Source organism: Acanthaster planci, linkage group LG03, assembly GCF_054643075.1.
Source record: "Acanthaster planci isolate LZ-2023a linkage group LG03, COTS_SCS, whole genome shotgun sequence".
Lineage (NCBI taxonomy): Eukaryota > Metazoa > Echinodermata > Asteroidea > Valvatida > Acanthasteridae > Acanthaster > Acanthaster planci.
Window position 1 is genome coordinate 25,211,972 of NC_141779.1, and position 6,000 is coordinate 25,217,971.

The following is a 6,000-nucleotide window of genomic DNA, read 5'->3' on the forward strand; positions in this document are numbered from 1 at the left end:
ATTATTTGGAGTTAAGTTACGAAAGCTAATCTGTCTATCTTCATACACTGTATGTATTTTCTGTTTAATGAATTTCTTTTTTGAGGTAAAAATCCTTGCCTTTCTGACAATAAAGCAAAGCGAGATATTCTGCATTAGCCACCCATCTTGCACATATTTGGCAGCCAGTTTACATGGCTCCTGGGCACCCACGTTCATGTTTATGTACGTGTATACACTCTGCTGTACCCAGAAGTATTACTGTACCACATGTTGGTCGTTGTTCCTTCGCAAGCAAGATTTTCCTTAACTTTCATGTCAATCAGTCCTAACTTTATTTCTTTTGGTTAAAACAAGTTTTCAATGTTGAGTAAATGTGTTGGGTATACCCAATAGTTCAGTATAACAGTTGTGTTACCATATTACAAAGCCGGTACATTTGTAATACTCAGTGTTCACTGAGGCATGTTGTCTGTTATGTATAGCTGTTTTCTTGAGACTAGCACATGGGCTGTATTTGACCTATCAACACTTGTAAGCATAACCGACAATTCTGTCAGAAATTGATAGTTTTGATTTTCAGCCATGCTGATTGATCAGAATCAGATCCTGTCTGATTTACACCCAACTTAAGGTTCATACATTTATTTTCAACAATGCTGTTTGGCCATTTTCACTCCCCTTTGAGAAACGAATCCATATCTTGTCTTCAGCAAGAGCCCTGGGTGAACGAGGTCTCAAGTCACAGTCTTGGTCAAGTCTTGATTGGTCTGTTACCTGTTTGAGTTGGCTGGAGCTGCTTAATCCATGCTAGATTCCTTAGCTTATTTGCAAATGATGAATAAGAAGTCAGGAATGCAGACTTGTCAGACTCACATGACAGTTATGTTCATATCCTCTTTGTATAGCTGCAGTGTGTGGACAGAGGGGATGGGCCAGCTGTACACAGTTATATGGTAATGATATTAATATGTGGTCTACTGTGTCAGGTTGGTGTGGTGGTCCTTGTGAAGTGTAACTGGTTGGGTCATGTCCAAGTAATATTCAGCGGTGTAGCAAATAAAGGGTCAGTCGGCAAATGAAACTGTAATTAACATCTTGAATTATTGATGTTCATTAGCCACCAGTGTTTCCCCTAAAGCCATGCTACCTGAAGGTGTTCTATGCTTACAAAATATCTGGCGCTCCGGGTTTTATCAGGGATATCCTGAAAGATCTGCCTGTCCTCATCAGCCTACCGAGTCCTGATGTGCATAGGTGCCAGTCTGAGTCGCGGCAATCCTCACGCATCCTCTGTTCCCTTATACAAGGCTTACGTATGTACATGTACATGTATCTTTGTGCTGTCCATGAAGCAGATCAATGTAAAGAAGAAATGGGTAGCAGTTACACAAGTTGGCAATCGAGGTTGGAACTGTGCCTGAGGGCGTGCACAGGTCAAGCAGATAGCCTGGATGGGGCCTGTCCGTATTTGCATATGGGTGGAAAATTGCTTCTTTCACGCAGTTTATAGGGTGATGTAAGGCTTTTTTACAAAATTCCATGTTATCGCTGAGTCACCTTAAGAGTTTTATTATGATCATTCTGCAAATTTTGCTTGTTATTATATTGTTCATGTTTTTGCACCTGATACACTGCCCAGTCAAAGCTAGACAAGCGGATGAGTCCACCGTTCGATCTTTCTTTATAATTACAGACTTTTATGCCACGTTAAGTTCTCCCTCTACCTTTTGGTGGCACTTTCAAACCGTAGTGCAAACTTTGTTGAATTTTGCTAATTATTCCAAACCGGGCCACTCATCATCATATTGCTGTACCATTGTCATATGATTATTACAATATCACCTTTTTGCTCACCCCGTCAGCCAACTGCAGCTTTGTCAAAGTCAAAGCATTGCATATTTGTAAGGTTGCCAAAAAATGGAGTCTACTGAAGGAGCGGGGAGTTAAAACTGTAAACCGGTAGTTTGGGAGTAAGTTCTATTTTTCTTCTCTGTTTCACAATTTCGAAAAATGTCAATTTTCCAAGTGCGAATTCTTGTTCAACACACAAAGTGGAGGAAGGACGTTGCGCAAAGTTACGACTTACCAAGGTAGTATATGCCACTTGCTTTGCAGTAATCTCCTGTACAATGGGTCGGTTACATGGGACTGTGGCACTGTGCATGTAACAACCCCTTGCTATATACAATCTGTTGTTGATTGTGGAACAATTTACATTGTACACAGAAGCGGCACATAACATTTTGCGACTGTTTTCAGGTATTAAATCAATCATGCTGTTAACTGACTCACCGAAAATGTGAAATGATGAATGTAATTCATCTTCGTTAAAAATTTGCAAATTCAAAAACAGAGGATCAAGCAGTGGGTGACAACTTGGCAAAATCAACGCTCACATAAAACAACTCAAAACACAACCTCCGTATTTCACTAATTATAAGCGTTACAGGTACTACTTAAGCGTCCAACGAATTACAAGTCCGCAAATAACCCCGTCACACGCCCCTAAAAGAAAATGCCTTCGCTACGCCGCTGGTGATATTCATATTTTAAGGCCTTTCACAGTCAGTTTCTTTGATACATTATAAATGAGTACTTACAGCTGTTGCTACAAACGTTACAGCCAACTGTCATGACCGTGTAGGATTAATATGAAATCCATTTGGTCTGTTCACTGTAGTTTGATCTTTGGAGGTTTATTTTTTCCTCAATCATTTCACTAAACAAAACATGGCTTTGAAAATCTAATGCTCTAACTCTTGTTGGATTGTTAACATTTGCTTCAAAATTGTCAATCACCCTTGCCTGCTTTCATTGGTAGGATGTGTCTGAAATTCCTCCATTTTCTGTTATCATTCGAGTTTTATTTACTATTTGGTCCAAACCACACCTACAAAGAGGCACTCGTTTGTACAAGTTTACCATATTATAGGGATGTGTCAAGAAACTAATGAAGGTTTGTGCTAGAAATATTTCAACAAGGTCACTGTAGCTGGGGTTAATCTCTAACAAACAAGTTCCAAGAAAGTTCATTACATAATCCTTCTTAGGTTTGTGATGTCAATCGCATTGTCCTTAGTAATGAGAATGGCAATATTCTGAGTGTTGTTTTGCCATACCCCTAAGTCTTTCACAGTCTTACACCCTTCCAAGTACATGTAGATCCCTCTCACACAAGAGGGATCTACTTGGAAAATGACAACTGTGTGGTAAAACGTCATCAGGTGCATGTGCGCATACATGTATATGCAAAATGTTTTGTACATGTACCTGTGCGTGTGTCTATCCAAGTGTCTTCAAAATACGGTGCAGCTGATGCACGTCACAGAGATTTGACAACCAAAATGATTCACATGGTTTAGTCTGTAGGAAGTAAATGTAAGGTATTTTATTCTTAGTTCACTCTTATTCCCGTGAAAGTTCCTTTTTTTGTGGAGTAGTGAAATTCTACATTCTAATTTTTTATTCATGAAAATACAAATTACTTTCTAATGTTTCTGACATGTTTTTGGCAAATCAAAGAGACATATATGTACATGAGTGGATCCGATCACAACACACCTGAGCACACTTCGTGTCATTGATGTATTTGAGTCAAAAATAATGACAGAAAAGAACTCCTCCCCGGGTGCCTCTTGTTGCCTTTGACAGCTCTGGGAGGCAACAAACATTTAATGTCAGGTTACTAGTGTTATCATAAATGAGTTGGGAGTTTCATATGGGTGTATAAGTTTGCAGGCTTGATGTGGCCGCTTAATGCTATTTTAATTTACTAACTACCCTCAAAATCAAAACTGGAACATACATGGGTTTTGTTGTGAAGAACCCTGGACATAATAGTGAGATCCAATCAAATGTCTCCGATGAAATCTGCATGCACACATAGTTTATCTATGCTCCATATTCTTTCATTGCAACCTTTTTAACAGTACATTCTGAACTCACAAATCTTGATCATTGTTACTGGCTGTCTTTATTTGATGAGACCCCGGTGTGGCTGTCAACATCCCATTAGGGTATTAAATGGGGTCAGTTAACTGTCATAACAGCCATTATCACCTGCTGAAACACAGACAGGATCCATTGTCTGACCTATGGTCAGACCTAGTTGGACTTTGTTTGTCAAGATCAAGAGGGTCATGACCTCAAGGGGGGTGTCACCAAGACAACTGCCTTTGTCTTCATGGATCTATGCCTAAGGGATAGGATTTGATTGGATGTTTATCCAAGAAAATGGATAAGCTATGCTGACCCTCACAAAGAGATTCTTTGGTTGAAAGTTACTTTCAAACTTTGTTTTCACTCTCAATTTCTGATGTCTTTTATCAGAGGTTAGGAATTTCACGAGTTTAAGTTGACCATGGCATGTTCGGTAGGTGCTGATTGATAAGGTTTGTTGACTTTGTTGGCTTGATGCATGACAGACCCAAGATTTGATTGTTTCCATGCATAGGATAGGTCATGAACTTGCCAGGCCCCCATCCCTAAAGGGAAACATACCCAGATTAATTTTAAAGAGAAATGCTGTTGTCGGGGAGCATCAATTATGCATGTACATGTAGTACCCTCGATATGGAGAAGGTCTCGCTGTATGGGCGCTTTCCTGATTTTTTAGAGCTCAGCTTAAACTCATTATTTAGCACAGCATTTAAACCACCATCTGCATAGTCACACGGCAGGAAAGGATTATTTTCACAGTTACGAAATGATCCAGGGTTTATTTTTGGGGGGGAGGTGTTTTCAAGTTCCATGTTCTGACAACAACATGGTTACAATGTAAAAGAATATGTGAACCATCTAAAGACAAGGATATTGTCAGAGATAGTTCTTACATCTGTCACACATCAATCTACCGTGTCCAATTTCCTGCGTCATTATTATTGATGAGATAGTACCCACAGCCTTGGAATTCCAGTGACTTTGAAATTATTCCAACTCATTCCATTGTCACACAGGCTAAGACAAACTGTATATATCCCACTGGCAGAAGAGCAACAATATGAAATTCTGTTTCTGATGAAGAAATTTACAAGCAAGAGAATTCAAGGAATGCATTTCCATTTAGTTAATCCAGTTTTCTTTACAATTGAATGCCTCAAGACTAATTAAAAGAACGTAAAATCAGAGTCAAACTCTGTCAAAAGTAGTCAATTAAGAGCAGTGAAATTTTTACTCCTGTGTATGGCTTTCTCCAAAAATAACAGGGTGTTTATGTTGGGGATGACTTTGATTTGTTTCGTTTGTGTTTTTTAACTCTTGTTGGATGTTTTGTTTCTAGAATCCACAGTCCACACTTCACTAGTATGTTGACATCATCACTAGTACCAGATAAAAGCCAATTTCCATCAACCCAAACGTATTCGCTCTGTCTGTTCATTCCAGATTAAGTTTTCCTAAAGCTTGATGAAAAAATCACCTGTTGCAGATCAGTTTTTGCTTCACTTGAATTGCAGCAGGACATGTAAAATCCAGTCCAGTTCGAGCTGGCATTTAATGAATTTATTTTTGTTGTTAGGTATATTGAAAAGATTATTTTCTCAGTTTTAAAGAAAATATACAAATGATTTCAGGGTTACGTAAGATTCAGATTCAAAATACTTTTCATTGAGGAACCAAGTTGTTGGTTATTTTAAGTAGGTTTTAACTTTAAGGAAAATAATGATGCCATATCTTTTCCCCTTTTTGGTTTGTCAAAGAAAGGATTCTCTATTTAAACTTTGTCTGGAAAGAAGTGTTAAGAATGTCTTGTCTGAAATTGAATACTTAAAGGCAGTGGACCAAGTTTGAATACCAATTTCGTGCACTGTTTCAAAAATCTAGACATGCTTGGAAATAACTGCTTAAAAACGAAGTCTGTAACTTTATTGAATTCAAGTAACACATTGGAGAAAATAGACTATTTGAGTGTCTCCATTTTGTCTAACAAATCACCCACCCACACACTTCACATACAATGTATGTTCAGATGTGTTGTGAATCTGATACATTGACCGTAGAAAGGATGTACATGTACAAGGG

The 6,000-nt window shown here is 38.5% G+C and overlaps 1 long non-coding RNA gene across 1 annotated transcript in view; it reads right to left on the minus strand.

Annotated features, from left to right (window-relative positions):
• Window positions 1-6,000, minus strand: part of LOC147799757 (uncharacterized) — a 108,079-nt gene that overhangs the window by 8,365 nt on the left and 93,714 nt on the right. The window lies entirely within an intron of this gene.